Here is a 21,258-nt window from a genome sequence, read left to right on the forward strand (position 1 = left end):
GGAAGAAAAAACAGGGGAAGGAGAGGCTGCGGGTGGGGCCTGGACGGGTGTCCAGCGTGGATTCACCACGAGAGAGTGGAAGGAGGCTGCGGGAGGAGAGCTGGACCGGGCTGCTGCTGCGCTAGGCTGCTCCTGCTGCAGTTGTTTTTCTATTTCTTTGAAATAGAAATAAAAGAGCAAATGCATAGAGGGATAGGAGAGTGGTGAGGAAGAAATGAATATACCCATGGGCTCCAGAATTTATATAGTATTTGAATAAATTGAGTTGGACATTTTTAGAGGTTGAAAAATAATTCAAGTTTGAATTAAATTCAAACATGTGGCATTTTTAACCCAAACAAACCAAGTCCAATTGAGGTCAAACTTGGCAGATAGGTATAAGGCATGGAGTATGATCATCAGGAAATAAATGAACATTAATGGAGGCACAAACAACATCACTTGGCATGAAAGCCAAGATTTGAAGGAAAGGAAGAAGTGATAAGGTTTGCACGTGGAGAAAGCTCTTGATGAAATGATGAAGATGCAAACAACCGTACGAGGAGGGGAATAAGGAGATCGCACATACAACACATCAATATGAAGAATGCAAACCCACAAGATAATCATGATGAAAATAAAAATGACAAAAGGGATATCATATATCATATAACAAGCAAGACGACCATAGCAACAACATGGATGGCACAATGCAATATAACAAAAGATGAACATGATGCAACAAGCAAAATATGACAATGACACTCATCATGATCATGGCAGCAAACATATGAAACACACGACGATAACGAAAATAAATGGGTGGCAACTAGAGCATCGGTCTCGGGGCGTCACAGAGGATCTTCAACATACACTTGGTTCCTAATCACAAATCTCATCTCCTCGCAATTTACATTATTTTCCATTTGCCCCCACTTCACAAAAAATTGTCGTTTTATTCGTCTCTCTTTTCCGATCGCCTTTTTCTCGTCAGATCTGTTCTTTGCAATCATGATAATTTCGGTACGGCACCAACAGATGATGGCCTAACTCCTAAGATAGGACGTACGTGCAATTTGGATGCTAAACTTTTATCTTGGGGCAAGGGAATGTTAGGTGAAAGGAACGTATCCAAGAATTTTTCAACTGTGTGGGAAATTTGAGTCTTGATGATGCTCCTATACTTAAAACTACTAGATCTTATGCGGATGCTATTTCAGCACTAGTTCTGAAACTTGAAAGTAAATTTATTCTAACCCATCCTACTTTGCAAAGGTTTTTTTAGCTTCCCGATATAAAGAATCCTGAGGCTAAAAAGTTAGCCACTCTCGTTCTTATGAATGAGTTTGACTACATAATATGGGAAGCTACGGAAATGTTTGACTTTTATGGTATGAATCGTGAAAAACCTGTGATGGATGAAATTCTTTACAATATATAGTGACTATGCTTTAAGACATTTTCTTGGGGATAATAAAATCTTTGATGAGAATCTTAAAAAGGAAGTCCCCGTTTTAGATATAATTCAACGGGTTTTCAATAATGTGAATCGACATTATTCTTGGATTATTGCGGGGAATCAAAAAGGTTATGATGAACACCAACTTAGGAACGCCAAGGTTTCCATAGATAATATGTTTTATGTTGTGTTCACAAAACCCCATGATGGAAATACCTCTAAGAAAGTTAAGAACAAGGATGACAAAATTTAGATCCTTGCTTTATGCCTAGCTAAGGGCGTAAAACTATAGCGCTTGTTGGGAGGCAACTCAATGAATAATTTTTTTTTTGCTTTTTTGCTTCCTGTTTTTGAGTGTTAGAACAATTATGCTACTATTATCATTGTGTTTTTTATGTTTTAATTAGTTTTTGTGCCAGGTAAAGCCTTTAGGATCTTCTCGGGTGATAGTTGTTTGATCTTGCAGAAAAAACAGAAAATATTGCATTCACGAAATTAATTTTCATTTTTTATCAGGGAGAGATAAAATACCCATTCCACTTGAAGTATATCACTATACAAATTTCTAAGGTCGTCGTACATTTTCAGAATTTTTGGAGTTACAGAAGTATTCGAAATAGTCGGATTGCTACAGACTATTCTGTTTTGACAGATTCTGTTTTCTTTGTGGTGTGTGCTTATTTTGATGGCTCTATGGTTTTATTTGATGTGTTTTTGCCATAGAAAAGTTGGAATACAGTAGATAAAAAATATGAATTGGTTTGATACAGCACTTTATAGTAGTGATTTATTATTCTTATACTAACGGATCTCACGAAGGTTTAGTTTTGTGTGATTGAAGTTTTCAAGTTTTGGGTTATCTTACGATGGATGAAGGAAAGATGGAAGAGCCTAAGCTTGGGGATGCCCTGGCATCCCAGGCTATTATCCAAAAATGAGGAACCAACTAAGCTTGGGGATGCCCCCGAGTGGCATCCCCGCTTTCTTCCAACGATCATCGGTATTTTACTCGAAACTATATCTTTATTCGTCACATGATATGTGTTTTGTTTGGAACGTCTTGTATGATATGAATCTTTGCTTGTTTTATTTTGTGTTTTAAGTCATCAATCCTTGCTGGACTCACTTATTTGAGAGAGCCAAAATTATGTCATGACTTGTTAGAATTGCTCTCTATGCTTCACTTAAATTTTTATGAGCTATGGACTTGCTCTAGTGCTTCACTTATATCTTTTTGAGCAAGGTGTGCTATAGTATTTTTGAAGAAATGCTCTCTTTCTTCACTTATATTTATTTGAGAGTTAGTAACATTTTCAAGAAATTCTCTCTTGTTTCACTTAAATTCATTTGAGAGAAAGAAAAATTTATTATGCTCATGATCTTCACTTATATTTGTTGGAGCTTGTCAAAAGCAATACATGAAAATTAGTCCCAAAGTGATAGATATCCAAGAAGAATATAATAAAAACTTTCATGAAGATTATTGGACAAAATAAACTTGATTCTTAGTAATAGTTTTGAGATATGATGATGTGATATGTGAGTCATCTTGACGAGTAATTATGCTTTTGTAAGAATATTGGTGTTAAGGTTTGTGATTCCCTATGCAAGTACGAAAGTCAATAGTCATGCAATGAAATTATATCCTACTTATGGTGCATTATTTGGTGTTAATTATGGTTAATGCTTGCTTATGAGATTATCTATTTCTTAGTTGGTCGCTTCCCAATCTTTTGCTAGCCTTCATTTTGCACTAAGTATGATCACTACTTGTGCATCCAAAAACCTTTGAACCAGTTTTGCCACATGAGTCCTCTGTATCTACCCATATGTGGTATTCTTTTGTCATTCTAAGCAAATTTTCATGTGCCATCTCTAATTTTCAAGATAAACTTCTTTTTTGTGTGTTCGTTTCGCTTGTGGAGCGGTGAGGGGTGGCCAATATATTCCATGCTAATATGTTATTCTCAAGATGAGTGTTTATTCACTTGTCATTGCACAAGAGTAAGGCAAAGGTATTAGGGATGCCCAGTCCCGAAATGCAAAAAAATTGAATTTACTTTATGTTGTCAAACAATAAATTCCTTGGAAAGTGTTGGTATGGAGGGGAACCGTGGATACGGCTAGCCATGGAAAGTGAAAGTATGGTGGAAAAAGGAATAAACTTTATTTTCTGTTTGGGAACTGCCTATGATATATCTATGCATGGAAAGTATTGGGAACTCTAAGTCGTTTTCGTTGGTGGGATGGATACACCTCTCAAAATGTTTTTATCTCTAAGTTTTCCGCTTTGAGCTCTAGCACCTCTACAAATCCCTACTTCCCTCTGCGAAGGGCCTTTCTTTTACTTTATGCAATTTTTATTTTGAGTCTCCATCTTCTCTTATAAAAGCACCAACTAGGAGGCAATATGATCGTACTTAAGTATTGGGTGTAGCTAATATTCGAGTGTGTTTCATGAATGGATCAATGTTTGAGCATAATGGGCTAGGGATAACTTATTTTAGCGCTGATATTTTGAAAGACATGGTTGCTTGTTGATATGCTTGAGTATCTAAATTATCATGTCAAAACTAGACTATTGCTTTGAACAACTAAAAGTCCAATTGTCCATGCTATAAACAAAAGAATATGATATGACATGATAGGCAGCATTCCACATAAAAAATTCTGTTTTTATCACTTACCTACTCGAGGACGAGTAGGACTTAAGCTTGGGGATGCTGATACGTCTCCAATGTATCTATAATTTTTGATTGTTCCATGCTGTTATATTATCAATCATGGATGTTTTATAATCAGTTTATAGTCAATTTATATCATTTTTTTGGTACTAACCTATTGACATAGTGCCAAGTGCTAGTTCCTATTTTTCCATGTTTTTTACATTGCAGGAAATCAATATCAGACGGAGTCCAAATGCCACGAAACTTTACAGAGATTTTTTATGGGCCAAAAGGAACACAACGGGCCCTGGCTGTTCCTGGGGGTGCCCCAAGGGGCACAACCAACCAGGGCACGCCAGGAGGCCCAGGCGCGCCCTGGTGGGTTGTGCCCACCTCGGGTGCCCCCGGACCACCTCTTTGCTCTATAAATACCCAAAAAATCCCAGAACCCTAGGGGAGTCGACGAAATATTCATCCATCCGCCACAAAGTCCAGAACTACCAGATCAAATCTCGACACCATCTCGGATGGGGTTCACCACCACCTTTGCTGCCTCTCCGATGATGCGTGAGTAGTACTTTGTAGACCTTCGGGTCCGTACTTAGTAGCTAGATGGCTTCATCTCTCTCTCTCTCTCTCTTGATTCTAAATACAATGGTCTCTTGGAGATCCATATGATGTAACTCTTTTTGCGGTGTGTTTGTTGGGATCCGATGAACTTTGACTTTATGATCATATCTATCTTTTTATATCCATGAAAGTTATTTGAGTTTCTTTGATCTCTTATATGCAGGATTGCTTACAGCCTCGTATTTCTTCTCCGATATTTGGGTTTTATTTTGCCAACTTGATCTATTTATCTTGCAATGGGAATAGGTGCTTTGTAGTGGGTTCGATCTTACGGTGCTTGATCCCAGTGATAGAAAGGGAAACGACATGTATGTATCGTTGCTAATAAGGATAAAATGATGGGGTCTATCTCTACATAGATAGATCTTGTCGACATCATGCCATCATTCTTATTACATTACCCCGATTCTCCATGAACTTAATACACTAGATGCATGCTGGATAGCAGTCAATGTGTGGAGTAATAGTAGTAGATGCAGGCAGGAGTCGCTCAACTAATCTTGGACGTGATGCCTATATAATGATCACTACCTGGATATCATCAAAATTATTTGAAGTTCTATCAATTGCCCAACAGTAATTTGTTTACCCATCATTTGCTATTTTTCTCGAGAGAAGCCACTAGTGAAACCTACGCCCCCCGGGTCTTCTTTCTCATATATTTTCCTTTGCGATCTATTTCTATTTGCTTTTATTTTCAGATCAATGAAACGAAAAATACAAAAATACTTTTCTGCACTTTATTTTATTTGCGACCTATTTATTAAATCTATTACAACTTTTTCCCGTCACACACCAATTTTTGGCACCGTTACCCGAAAGGGATTGACAACCCCTTTAACACATCGGGTTGCGAGGATTTGTTATATGTGTGCAGGGGCTGTTTACGTTCTGTTGCTTGGTTATCCTACTGGTTCGATAACCTTGGTTTCATATCTGAGGGAAATACCTACCGCCACTGTGCTACATCATCCCTTCTCTTTAGGCAAATACCGAAGTAGCTTCAAGCGACATCACGCCCAAGTGGGGGGGGGGACCGACTAGGACTCCTAGTCCTAGTCGGCCCCCTTACTTTCTTTCGGAGGTGGAAAAGGGAAGGAGAGGGAGAGGAAGAAGGAAAGGGGGTTGTGCCCCCTTCCCCTTGTCCAATTCGAACTGCCCAGGGGGGGCCACCCCTTGTGGGCTCCCCTCTCTCTCCCCTATGGCCCATGTTGGCCCATTACTTTCCCGGGGGAGGGTTCTGATAACCCCTCAGTACTCCGAAAAATAGCGGAAACACTCCAAAACTATTCCGGTGTCCGAATTCCATCGTCCAATATATCAATATTTACCTCTCAATCATTTCGAGACTCCTTGTCATGTGCGTGATCTCATCCGGGACTCTGAACAATCTTCGGTCACCAAAAAACATAACTCATAATACAAATTTTCATCGAACGTTAAGCGTGCGGACCCTACGGGTTCGAGAACTATGTAGACATGACCGAGACACATCTCTGATCAATAACCAACAGCAGAACATGGATGCTCATATTGGTTCCTACATATTCTACGAAGATCTTTATCGGTCAAACCGCAATGACAACATATGTCGTTCCCTTTGTCATTGGTATGTTGCTTGCCCGAGATTTGATCGTCGATATCTTCATACCTAGTTCAATATCGTTACCGGCAAGTCTCTTTACTCATTCTGTAATACATCATCCCATAACTAACTCATTAGTCACATTGCTTGCAAGGCTTATTATGATGTGCATTACCAAGAGGGCCCAGAGATACCTCTCTGATACTTAGAGTGACAAATCCTAATCTCGATCTATGCCAACCCAACAAACACCTTCAGAGATACCTGTAGAGCATCTTTATAATCACCTAGTTACGTTGTGATGTTTGATAGCACACAACGTGTTCCTCCGGTATCCAGGAGTTGCATAATCTCATAGTCAAAGGAATATGTATAAGTCATGAAGAAAGCAATAGCAATAAAACTTAACGATCATTATGCTAAACTAACGGATGGGTCTTGTCCATCGCATCATTCTTCTAATGATGTGATCTCGTGTATCAAATGACAACACATCTCTATGGTTAGGAAACTTAACCATCTTTGATTAACTAGCTAATCTAGTAGAGTCTTACTAGGGACATGGTGTTTTCCCTATGTATCCACACATGTATCAAGTTTCCGGTTAATACAATTCTAGCATGAATAATAAACATTTATCATGATATAAGGAAATATAAAATAACAACTTTATTATTGCCTCTAGGGCATATTTCCTTCACATCTTACAACTTAGCTTTCTGTAGGAACGCATTAAAATTCAAGGGAATGCTTGCATGGGCCATTGATCTACAACATAGATATGCAAAAGCTACTAGGACTAATTTCATGATAAATTAAGTTCAATTAATTACATTACTTAAGAACTCCTAGTTAGATCGACATCCCTCATGTCATCTAAATGATACATGATCCAAATCAACTAAACCATGACTGATCATCATGTGACATGGAAGTACTCATCAATGGTGAACATCTCTATGTTGATCACTGATGGAAATATGCCATAGACGCAATAATAAGATGGTTATTATTATATTTCCTAAATCAAGATAAAGGTTTATTATTCATGCTAGAATTGTATTAATCGGAAACTTAAATACATGTGTGAATACATAAACAAACACCGTGTCCCTAGTGATCCTCTACTAGACTAGTTCGTTGATCAAAGATGATTAAGGTTTCCTAACCATGGACATGAGTTGTCATTTGATAACGGGATCATATCATTAGGATAATGATATCATGGACAAGGCCCATCTGCTAGCTTAGCATAATGATCATTTAGTTTGTTGCTATTGCTTTCTTCATGTCAAAAACTTATTCCTTCGACTATGAGATTATGCAACTCCCAGATACCGGAGGAATACCTTGTGTGCTATCAAACTTCACAACGTAATTGGGTGATCATATAGATGCTCTACAGGTATCTCCGAAGGTGTTTGTTGAGTTGGCATAGATCGAGATTAGGATTTGTCACTCCGAGTATCGGAGAGGTATCTCTGGGCCTTCTTGGTAATACACATCGTAAGCTTGTATTACAGAACAAGTAAAGAGACTTGCCGGTAACGAGATTGAACTAGGTATGAAGATACCAACGATCGAATATCAGGCAAATAACATACCGATAGACAAAGGGAATTACATATGTTGTCATAACGGTTCGACCAATAAATATATTCGTAGAATATGTAGGAGCCAATATGGGCATATAGGTTCCGTTGTTGGTTATTGACCAGAGAGGTGTCTCGGTCATGTCTACATAGTTCTCGAATCCGTAGGGTCCACACGCTTAACGTTCGTTGAAGATATAATATTATATGAGTTATATGATTTGGTGATCGTATGTTGTTCGGAGTCCCGTATGAGATCACGAACATGACGAGGGGTATCGAAATGGTCGAGAGGTAAGGATCGATATATAGGACAATGGTATTTGGACACCGGAAGTGTTTCGGAACATACCGGGAAGGAATCGAGTCAACGGAAGGGGTTCCAGGCACCCCCCGGCAAGTTATGGGCTTTATGGACCAAAGGGAGGGACAGACTAGCCCACTAGGGGGCTGGTGCACCCCTCCACTTGTTTGGACAACTCTATAGAAGGAAAAGGAGGAGGGCTAGCCCCTCCCGCCTTTCCCTCTCATGGGAGTAAGGAAAGGGAGTGGCGCCACCCTCCCCTGCCTTTCCCCGCACTCCAAATAAGGAAAAAGGGGGCGCGGCTTGGGAGGGACCCCAAGTAGGATTCCTCCTACGTGGGCACCTCCTTTGGCTGCTCCTCCCTCCCATATATATATATGTGTGTGTGGGTGGCAGGCGCCTAGTGTGACACCCGGATAATTAAGCTATAGTAATCCTTCCTAATGGTGCCATGTCATCGCAGTTAGTTCGCTAAACCTCACTTTGATCCAAACCCGATTCAAACTCAAATTTAAAATAAAGTCAAACTATCATTTCTTCAAGCGGTAAAACAAAAATGTTCGTTGAGTTGCAAATATTCACTAGCTAATTATCATGTAGGGGTTAACATTTTTCAAAATATATTTAAAAAGCCCATGGATATGAAACAGTATCAACACAGCCCCCTTTAAGTCATTTTTGTTTAAAACAAAATGGCAACAAATTATAATAGCCCTCAAACATTTTGTGGCAGTCCATAACATTGCCAAACATTTTTGTTGCAGGTATCACATTCAACAAAATTCATTTGGTATAGAAATGAACTACAAAACATGAGCAATAAAAAGTAAAAAAACTAAAGCCTATTGTGCACTCAGGCCTGCTAAGCTATAGTGCATCCCAGCCCACTTGGAGTCTCCCCTCTCCTCTGTTCACATAACAGAGGCGTGGAGGCCATCCGAGGTGCCATGGCCGGCCGAGCCTTGCGTGGCGGCCATCCGGCCTTCCCCCTGGCCTATAACCCCTCTCCCTCGCGCCCCCGAAAACCTAATCCCCTTCCCCCACTTGCCCCTCTCCCTCTCCAATTGCTCGATCTCGAGCTCGTCCGCCACCATGTAGTCGTCGCGGCCACCGTTGCCTCCGTGCTGATCTAGCGTGTCCGGGAGCTTCACCATGGACAACTTCTTCTTCTTCATCAAGTGGATCGAGTCGGGACGCCGCATCGCCGTTGTCTTCATCATTCCTCCCCGACTGCATTCGCGGCCACCGGCGGTCGATCCGCCGCCTTCAATGTGTCCCAACCTCGTCGTCCCCTTCTATGCGACTATGGTAAGGCCCTCCTTCGATTCCCCCTTCTTCCCCATCGATTCCGTCACCGTAGTTGCCCTCCCCCGAGCTTAGCCATCGCGGTCAGAGCTTCGCTCCATGCACGCCATGGTCGCGATCCCGGTGCCTTCTGATCGTCAGTAGCTCGCCCTGGGCGCCCCTCCTCCCGTCACCCTTGCACGTCCACGCCCATCCCTGCTGCCCCGCTACAGCCTCTCTCGTCGTCCCCACCTCTGTCGGCGCGCGCAGCCGCCCGCCCGCTAGCCATCGTGCCCGGCTGCGCTGCTGTTGCTGCGCTACTTTTGCTGCTCGTTGTCTACTATTGCTCTCCGCTGTTGCTGCACTGCTTCTTCTCGCGGCCTGTTGATGCTCCCTCTATTGCCGCTGCCGCTGCGTATTTATGCTGCTGCTGCTCCATGGCCGGCGGAGCTAGCGTACAGCCGTATCTGAACCCAACGATCTTCTTTTTCTACATGTACGTGTATATGGGTACGAGTGTGTTCTGAACCCAATAGAAAGTCATGCCTGAACGCTGAACCCATCGAACTTGGAATGCACCAGGCGCTTCATAGTCCCTTAAATTTTTATCACATTAATGCCCAACTAAAAGCCAAATAGTTGTAAAAAAGAAACAAATAAAAATGCCCATAACCATATGCAATAATGTGTACTCTGCAGGCCGCAAAAGCTTCACGTCTCCTCTGTCCCCTGTTTAGTTTAGTTTTAGTACTAATACTAGGGCTAATTGCCCGCTGACGTGTAGATCCCCCATAAATTAAACACTGTTTAATTTAAACTAACCCCAATGGCTATGACATGCGGACCCCTCCAGCACTGTTCATCATCTGACTAGTTAACCGCTCGCGGCTAACTCAGCAGCCCCAGGGCCCACTGTCAGCCCCAGTGCACAGTTGGGTGCACTACACCGGGTGCACCCAGGTTTTCTGTTTATTGTTTATTTTTGGATTAAAATAAATCCATAATTTTAGAAATTCTTTAAATCTTTGGAAAATCATATAAAATAATCCGTAGCTCGGATGAAAAAGTTTTATACATAAAAGTTGCTCAGAAAAGCGAGACGAATCCGAATACGTAGTCCTTTCGTCCGCCACACGTCCCTAGCATATCGAACATGCAACAATCCACCTCTGGTTCATCTGCCCAAAAAAGCGAAACACCGGGAATACTTTCCCGGATGTTTTCCCCCTTCGCCAGTAGCACCTAGTACTGCGTTTGGTCACCCCTAACACCGTGTGTTGCCATGTTATGCTTATGATGCTTTGATTGCTTTGTTATTTATTGTGTTCCCCCTCCGTTAATTCTTTCCGGTAGACCTCGAGACCGCTGACGATACCCCACTGATCGACTACATCGACGACGACCCCTCTCTCTTGCCAGAGCAACCAGGAAAGCCCCCCCCTTGATCACCAGATATCCCCTACTCTTCTCTCTACTGCTTGCATTAGAGTAGTGTAACATGTTACTGCTTTCCGTTAATCCTATTCTGATGCATAGCCTGTCATTGTAGCTACAACTGTTGAAACCTTACCTGCAATCCTAAATGCTTAGTATAGGATGCTAGATTATCATCAGTGGCCCTACATTCTTGTCAGTCTGCCATGCTATACAATCGGGCCGTGATCACTCGGGTGTTGATCACGGGTTTATACTATACATACATACAATACATGTTGTGACTAAAGTCGGGTCGACTCGTTGAGTACCCGCAAGTGATTCCGATGTTGGGGGTTGAAGGGGCAGGTGGTTCCACCCAGGTAGTGGTGGGCCTGGGTTCCTGACGGCCCCCAACTGTTACTTTGAGGCGGAGCGACAGGGCAGGTTGAGACCACCTAGGAGAGAGGTGGGCCTGGCCCTTGTTTGCGGTTACTTCAAAATAACACGCTTAACAAGATCTGGGTATTTGATCTGAGTCTGGCTACTAGCCTATACGCACTAACCAACTACGCGGGAATAGTTATGGGCACTCGATGTCGTGGTATCAGCCGAAGCCTTCGTGACGTCAGCGACTGAGCAGCGCGCGCTGGGTTGGACTGGAATGCCTGCTCTTGTATAAGGGAGGCTAGGTTTGCTCACCGGCCGCGTACGCAACATGCAGGTGTGCAATGGGTGATGGGCCCAGACCCCTGCGCCATAGGATTTAGACTGGCGTGCTGACCTCTCTATTGTGCCTAGGTAGGGCTTCGACGTGTTGATCTTCCGAGGCTGGGCATGACCCAGAAAAGTGTGTCCGGACAAAGGGGATCGAGCATGTTGGGGAATGTGGTGCACCCCTGCAGGGAAGTGAATCTATTCGAATAGCTGTGATCTTCGGTAACAGGACGACTTGGAGTTGTTCCTTGACCATATGACAACTAGAACTGGATACTTAATAAAACACACCCTTCCAAGTTCCAGATACAACCGATGATCGCTCTCTCACAGGGCGACGAGGGGAGGACCATCGGCTAGGATTATGCTATGCGATGCTACTTGGTGAACTTACCATCTACTCTCTCCTTCTGCTGCAAGATGGCGGTTACCAGAAGCATAGCCTTCGATAGGACTAGCTATCCCCCTCTTATTCCGGCATTCTGCAGTTCAGTCCACATATGATACCCTTATTTCATTTGATACCAATGCATACAAATGTAGTGTAGCTCCTTGCTTGCGAGTACTTTGGATGAGTACCCACGGTTGCTTTGCTCCCTCATTTTCCCCTTTCTATACCCGATTGCTACGACCATACGATGCAGTCCAGGAGCCAGACACCACTGTCGATGACGACTACTACTACTCGGGAGGTGCCGACTACTACGTGCAGCCCGCTGATGACGACCAAGAGTAGTTTAGGAGGATCCCAGGCAGGAGGCCTGCGCCTCTTTCGATCTGTATGCCAGTTTGTGCTAGCCTTCTTAAGGCAAACTTATTTAACTTATGTCTGTACTCAGATATTGTTGCTTCCGCGGACTCGTCTATGATCGAGCTCTTGTATTCGAGCCTTCGAGGCCCTTGGCTTGCAATATGATGCTTGTATGACTTATTTTTATTTGTAGAGTTGTGTTGTGATATCTTCTCGTGAGTCCCTGATCTTGATCGTACACGTTTGCGTGTATGATTAGTGTACGGTCAAATTGGGGGCGTCACACCTAGCACATACCAGACAATTCTTTAGCCGTGTGCAGCGCCCCCCGCCACCGTTTACACCCCGGTCATATTTTCATAGTGCTTTGGTGAAGCCCATGCGAGGATCACTTCACCATCACTGTGACCACGCCGTCATGCTGACGGAACTCATCTTCTACCTTGACGTCTTGCTTGATCAAGAAGGCGAAGGATGTCACCGAGCTGAACATGTGCATAACGCGGAGGTGCCGTGTGTTCGGTACTTGATCGGTTGAAGCGCGAAGAAGTTCGACTACATCAACCGTGTTGTGAAACACTTCCGCTTATGGTCTACGAGGGTACGTACACACACTCTCCCCCTCATTGCTATGCATCTCCATGGATAGATCATTGTGTGTGCGTAGAATTTTTTTTTCCATGCAACGATTCCCAACAATCATATCTACTATATGCTTCACGTTCGACCTTTCGGTCTCCAGTGTTCCGAGGCCATGTCTGTACATGCCAGGCTCGTCAAGTTTAACCCGAGTATTCCGCATGTGCAAAACTGTCTTGCACCCGTTCTATGTGAACGTAGTCTATCACACCCGATCATCACGTGGTGTCTCAACACAACAAACTTTTGCAACGGTGCATACTCAGGGAGAACACTTATACCTTCAAATTTTAGTTAAGTGATCATCTTATAATGTTACCACCATACTAAGCAAAATTAGATGCATAAAAGATAAACATCACGTGCAATCAAAATACGTGACATGATATGGCCATCATCATCTTGTGCTTTTGATCTCCATCTCCAAAGCATCATCATGATCTCCATCGTCACCGGCTCGACACCTTGATCTCCATCGTAGCGTTGTGGTCGTCTCGCCAACTATTGCTTCTATAACTATCGCTAACCCATAGTGATAAAGTAAAGCAATTACATGGTGTTTGCATTTCATACAATAAAGAGACAACCATAAGGCTCCTGCCGGTTGTCAGATATGTTACAAAACATGATCATCTCATACAATAACGTATATCACATCATGTCTTAACCATATCACATCAAAACATGCCCTACAAAAACAAGTTAGACGTCCTCTACTTTGTTGTTGCAAGTTTTACGTGGCTGCTACAGGCTTCTAGCAAGAACCATTCTTACCTATGCATCAAAATCACAATGGTGATTTATCAAGTTTGCTATTTAACCTTCAACAAGGACAGGACGCAATCAAATTCGATTCAACTAAAGTAGGAGAAACAAACACCCGCGAGCCACTTTTATGCAAAACTAGTTGCATGTCTGTCGGTGGAACCGGTCTCATGAACGTGGTCATGTAAGGTTTGTCCGGGCCGCTTCATCCAACAATACCAACGAATCAAAATAAGACATTGGTGGTAAGTAGTATGACGATCATCGCCCACAACTCTTTGTGTTCTACTCATGCATATCACCTATGCATAGAGCTGGCTCGGATGCCACTGTTGGGAAATGTAGCATGCAATTTCAAAAAAATTCCTATGCTCAAGCAAGATCTATCTAGGAGATGCATAGCAATGAGAGGGGAGATTGTGTCCACGTACCCTCATAGTCCGAAAGTGGAAGCGTTTGACAACGCGGTTGGTGTAGTCGAACTTCTTCTATATCTGACCAATCAAGCACCGAAGGTATGGCACCCTGAGTTCTGCACACGTTCAGCTCGATGACGTCCCTCATCCTCTTGATCTAGCAAAGGTGTCGAGGACGAATATCAGTTCCGTCATCACGACGGCATGGTGACGGTGATGGTAAAGTGATCTGCGCAGGGCTTCGCCTAAGCACTACGAAGATATGACCAGAGGCGTAAACTATGGAGAGGGCGCCACACACGGCTAGCAATTGCTGGTGTGTGTTCTAGGCGCCCTCTCCCCACGTATATATAGGTGGGAGGGGGAGAGCAGCCTTGGGGCACCCCAAGTAGGAGGAATCCTGCTTGGGGTCCTATCCCAATTTGGTTCCCCCCTTCCCTTATTACCCGAAGGGGGAAAAGGGAAGAGAGAATGAAGGAAGGAAAGGGGGGTGCGAACCCGCTCTTCCTTTTCCTATTCGGCATCCTGCCTAAGGGGAGGGGGGCGGCACCCCTTGTGGGCTGGTGTGCTCCCCTCTTATGGCCCATAAGGCCCATTACTCCTCCAGGGGGTTCCAGTAACCCCCCGGTACTCCGATAAATACCTGATACTATCCGGAACACTACCGGTGTCCGAATACTATTATCATATATACCAATCTTTACCACTCGACCATTTAGAGACTCCTCGTGTAACACCCACGATACGGCTATATCTCCCACGTGTCAGAGCACAACTTAGAGGTATAACCGCATAGTAGGCATGTTGCAAGAGGGGTAATCTTTACACATACCATGTACTGAATAAGAAAGGATAAAGAGTTGGCTTACAATCGCCACTTCACACAATACATAAATATAGCATTACATCTTCCAGAATACAATCAAGGTCCGACTACGAAACCAAAATAAAGAAAGACCACCCCTATTGCTAGGTCCCTGATCGCCCCAACTGGGCTCCACTACTGATCGAAAGGAAACGAAAACAACCCAACGAACATGATTTTCATCGAGCTCCCACTTGAGGTCAGCTGCGTCATCTGCACTGGTATCAACGGCACCTGCAATTGGTTTTGGAGGTAATCTGTGAGTCACGGGGACTCAGCAATCTCACACCCTCGCGATCAAGACTATTTAAGCTTAATGGGTAGGAAAAGGTAGTGAGGTGGATCTGCAGCAAGCACTAGCATATATGGTGGCTAACTTGCGCAAAAGAGAGCGAGAAGTGAAGCAAAGAACGGTCGTGAAGTAGAAGTGATCAAGAAGTGATCCTGAAACTACTTACGTTCAAACATAACTCCAAAACCGTGTTCACTTCCCGGACTCCGCCGAAAAGAGACCATCACGGCTACACACGCGTTGATGCATTTTAGTTAAAGTTAAGTGTCAAGTTCTCTACAACCGGATATTAACAAATTCCCATCTTCCCATAACCGCGGGCACGGCTTTCGAAAGTTCAAAACCCTGTAGAGGTGTCCCAACTTAGCCCATCACAAGCTCTCACGGTCAACGAAGGATATTCCTTCTCCGAGGAAGACCCGATCAGGCTCAGAATCCCGGTTACAACACATTTCGACAATGGTAAAACAAGACCAGCAAAGCCGCCCGAATGTGCCGACAAATCCCGATAGGAGCTGCACATATCTTGTTCTCAGGGCACACTGGATGAGCAATCCGTACAACTAAAACCAACCCTCAAGTTTCCCCGAGGTGGCTCTGCAAGGGGCTCTAGTTTGGACCAACACTTAGACAAGCACTGGCCCCGGGGGGGGGGGGGTTAAAATAAAGATGACCCTTGGGAGCGCGACTCCCAAGGGGAAAGTACGTGGTGGTGAGGCAAATGGTAAAACCAAGGTTGGGCCTTGCTGGAGGATTTTTATTCAAAGAGAACTTTCAAGGGTTCCCCATAACACCCAACCGTGTAAGGAACGCAAAATCAAGGAACATAACACCGGTATGACGGAAACTAGGGCGGCATGTAACACCCCGGATGTAATTTACCTTATATGTACTCCAACTCTTGCTGTTTCCGGCGCTAAGTTATTTTATTTTCCTCGGGTTTGGGTTTTTGTCTCCGTGTGTTGCTGCCGTTGTCACGCATCTCATATCATGTCATCATGTGCATTGCATTTGCATACGTGTTCGTCTCATGCATCCGAGCATTTTCCCCGTTGTCCGTTTTGCATTCCGGCGCTCCTATCTCCTCCGATGGCCCTTTCTACCTCTTTTCGTGTGTGGGGGTTAAACATTTCCGGATTGGACCGAGACTTGCCAAGCGGCCTTGGTTTACTACCGGTAGACCGCCTGTCAAGTTTCGTACCATTTGGACTTCGTTTGATACTCCAACGGTTAACCGAGGGACCGAGAAGGCCTCGTGTGTGTTGCAGCCCAACACCCTTCCATTTTGTCCCAAAACCCACTAAAACTCTCTCCATCATCTAGAGCGTTTGATGACAATCGCGTGGATGAAAACCGCACCTCATTTGGACTCTCCTAGCTCCTCCTATGTATAAAAAGGCATCTCCCCCCGAAAATCACGGATGAAAACCTAGCCCTCTCCCTCTTCTCGCGCCGCCGGACAAAAACTGCCAGGCCGGACATGTGCCGCCCTCACCACGCCACGTGTCGCTCCCTGACAGGGCGAGCCGCCGCACCCACTTCGCCGCCCTGCCGGCCCGCTAGAGCCCGCCGCGGGCCCTCCCGGCCCGCGCCCCAGATCTGCTCCGCCCCGCCGCCTGCCCTCCAGCGCCGCCCCGCCGCCTTCGCCGGTGCCGCCTCGCCGCCGCGCTGGTCGCCGCCAACCCACAGGACGCCGCCGCCTCGCTCCGGTCGCCGCCGTCCTACCGCGCCACCGCCGCCTCAGATCCGGCTGCCTCCGCCTCCGCCACGCCTCCCGGAGCCAGATCCGGCCACCCCCGCCGGAGTCCGGCCGCTCCCAGGCCTTCCCTGCTGTGTTCGGTCCTCGCCATCGCCAGAGACGACAGATCCAGCCTCGACCCGCCGGAGTTGACTTTTTCCGCGGAGGGGTTGTTTTCTTCTCTAAGTCCTTTTTCTTCATAACATATGCCCTTCTTCATCGCATCATAACTCCGCTTCCATAGCTCCATTTTGGGCGTGTAGCATATCAAAATGTTCGTCTCGGAGAGTACATCATTTCATATCACTGCATCATTTTCATTTGAGCTCATCTTGATGCCCGAAATGCTGTTGGAAGAGAGCTATTTGAGATAATTGTCAGATCTGCTGCATCAAATAGCTATTTGTCATTTTTGCCATGTTTAATGTGTGCATGATATGCTCCTGAGCTCTACATGTGTTTTGTTATATGCCATTCCATCTTTAAAGAGGTGCTTACCATGTAATTTTGTGACATGTTTGGTGACTAGCACTAGCTTGCAAAGTAGTTCTTTCGTTAATGCTGATTTCAGGGACTTAGAATTTCTCCAAGTCCTTGATCTGTTTTTATCAATATGCCATATGTTCATGTTGTTTCCTAGTGATCCATGCCTCTTTTGAGGATGATCAGTTAGGATGATTTGTTAATATTGTAGTTCCCTATCCATCCGTGTCTTTTTTTGCAATTATGGAGCACCCTAGCTTGAGTAAATCGAGCTCTACTTTTGCTATTTCATGAATCCTGGCAGAATGTTGTCTCGTTAGCGATTTTGCCGAGGATGTTGCTAGTGATCTGTGCATGCTATGTTGCTGTTCTTGCCATGTATAGCTTATATAATATGTATTATTGATGGGTGTATGCTTAGTTTGTCATGCCATGCTCCGTAGTGAGTGCATCGAGCTCGTAAACATGCCTACTCGTTAACAGATTTGCATGCTCCAGTTTTTCACTAAGTCTGTAATCTGATTATGTTTTTGCCATGTTCACATGCTTGCAATTGTTTTTCCTGATCCCTTTTGGCTCAACGTCACTAAGGGACTTTTTTTAAGTGCCTTAAGTAGCTCCATTCCATGCCTTGCTTTGCCATGTTAAGTTCCTGTAGCATATAGTTTTCATGCTCCAAAGTGTGCTACCTGATGTTAAATTCCAGACTTGTGTTAATTTCACTAAGTCTGAAACCTGTTTACCATTTGCATTTTTGCCATGCTTGTTTGAATGTGTTAATGGATGAATTGGCCATAGCTCAGTGTTCATCTTTTGTCAAGCATCATGAGTGGATTCCTGCCATGTATTTTGTTGTCATGTTTGTGTGCTATAGCATGATTATCTTGATGATTTTAGATGGCTACTTGTTGTTTATCGCAGACCGGTGCCATATTTGTTTTGCTTGCCATTTCCAAACCGTGCATCCGATTCCGGTGATCTTTATATCGTTTTCAACCGAAATCACCTCACCTTTCCAGTGGCACTCTTGGATTTCCAAGTTGAGGACAGGTTCAATCATTCCTTGTCAAATCTTGCATATGCATCACATATCGCATCCCGCATAGCATACCATGTTCGCATCATGTTGTTTGAGTTTTGCACGTGGTTGATTGTGTTCCTTTTTCTTGTTTGTCTTGTTTGGGTAGAGCCGGAGACGAGTTCTCTAACGAGGAGCCCATTGAGTGTGCTTACGAGGATCAAGTCAACTCTGACAACTTTGCAGGCAAGATGATCATACCCTCGAAATCACTTCTATCTTTGCTTGCTAGATGCTCGCTCTTTTGCTATGCCTATGCTACGATGCCTACCACTTGCTTATCATCCCTCCCAAATTGCCATGTCAAACCTCTAACCCTCCATCTCCTAGGCAACCATTGATTGGCTATGTTACCGCTCTGCTCAGCCCCTCTTATAGCGTTGCTAGTTGCAGGTGAAGATTGGAGATCGTTCCTTGTTGGAACATTGTTTTATTGTTGGGATATCACTATATTATCTTGTTATCTTAATGCATCTATATACTTGGTAAAGGGTGGAAGGCTCGGCCTTTTGCCTAGTGTTTTGTTCCACTCTTGCCGCCCTAGTTTCCATCATATCGGTGTTATGTTTCCCGGATTTTGCATTCCTTACGCGGTTGGGTGATAATGGGAACCCCTTGACAGTTCGCCTTGAATAAACTCTTCCAGCAATGCCCAACTTTTGTTTTACCATTCGCCACCTAGCCTCTTTTTCCCTTGGGTTCCGCGGACTCAAGGGTCATCTTTATTTAAACCCCCGAGCCAGTGCTCCTCTGAGTGTTGGTCCAACCTGTCAGCTGCCGGTGGCCACCAGGGGAAACTCTGGGCTGGCCTACCCGTACCTTGGAAAATCTGGTGTGCCCTGAGAACGAGATATGTGCAGCTCCTATCGGGATTTGTCGGCATATTTGGGCGGTGTTGCTGGTTTAGTTTTACCCTTGTCGAGGATTTCTTGTAGAACCGGGATGCCGAGTCTGATCGGAATGTCTCGGGAGAAGGAATATCCTTTGTTGACCGTGAGAGCTTGTGATGGGCTAAGTTGGGACTCCCCTGCAGGGATTTGAACTTTCAAAAGCCGTGCCCGCGGTTATGGGCAGATGGGAATTTGTTAATGTCCGGTTGTAGATAACATGAACCTTAACTTAATTAAAATGAATCAACTACATGTGTAACCGTGATGGTCTCTTCTCGGCGGAGTCCGGGAAGTGAACACGGTGTTGGAGTAATGTTTGACGTAGGTTGTTCTTTAGTTCTTCGTTCGTGCTTTGCCTTCTCTTCTCGCTCTCTTTTGCGAACATGTTAGCCACCATATATGCTAGTCGCTTGCTGCAGCTCCACATATTACCTTGCCTTTACCTATAAGCTTAAATAGTCTTGATCGCGAGGGTGCGAGATTGCTGAGTCCCCGTGACTCACAGATTACTTCCAAACCAGATGCAGGGACCGATGATTCCGTTCCAGATGATGCGCTTGAGCTCAAGTGGGAGTTCGACGAAGACTCACGCCGTTACTATGTGTCTTTCCCTGATGATCAGTAGTGGTGCACAGTTGGGGCGATCGGGGCCGTGTCGCATATTGGGGTTGATATTTTATTTTGGTGCCGTAGTCGGACCATGAGTGTATTGGATGATTGTAATGCTATTTATGTATTTGTTTGACGTGGCGAGTGTAAGCCAACTATGTACCTTTTCCCCTATTATCTATTTACATGGGTTGTTGTGAATATTACCTTACTTGCGACATTGCTTTCAATGCAGTTATGCCTCTAACTCGTGCTTCGACACCTAGGAGATATAGCCGCATCGAGGGAGTTACACGGCAAGAGTGGAACAAAACACCAGGCATAAGGCCGAGCCTTCCACACTTTACCAAGTATATAGATGCATTAATTAACATAAAAGATATTGTGATATCCCAACATATCCATGTTCCAACATGGAACAAACATCATCTTCACCTCCAACTAGCAATGCTATAAGAGGGGCTGAGCAAAGCGGTAACATAGCCAAACAACGGTTTGCTAGGAAAGGTGGGTTAGAGGCTTGACATGGCAAAATGGGAGGCATGATATAGCAACTGGTAGGTATCGCGGCATAGCAATAGAGCGAGCAACTAGCAAGCAAGTATAGAAGTGATTTCGAGGGTATGGTCATCTTTCCTGAGATCCCGGAAGGAAGAAGAACGAGTCCATGAAGAAGACAAATGGACGTAGTCGAACGGATCCTCACAAATGCGACGTTATCGGAACTAACCCGAAGAAGCAACACCGAAAAGAAGCAAACAACATAGTAAACAACCATCACATAATCATGGCATGATGCACAATCAAGTATGATGCATGTCCGATTTAAAGAAGCATGGCATGGCAAAGTGCACAAACAATCCTACAAATTAAGTGGAGCTCAATATGCAACGAGTTGCATATTGATGGAACACCACATTCGAGTTATTTAGTTTGATCTCGTTTATGTAACTAACAATATTAAATGTTCATTAACATGACATGGAGTGAATCATAAAGAAACTATCTATTTAGGCAAGTTTAAATGAGGCTGGAACAACAAGCAACAAGTCCGAAAAATCCTCATGTGCTTATTAATAATTTGGTACTGTTCTGCCATAAAC

Source organism: Triticum urartu, chromosome 6A, assembly GCF_056163025.1.
Source record: "Triticum urartu cultivar PI428250 chromosome 6A, HENAU_Tu73, whole genome shotgun sequence".
Taxonomy (NCBI): Eukaryota; Viridiplantae; Streptophyta; class Magnoliopsida; order Poales; family Poaceae; genus Triticum; species Triticum urartu.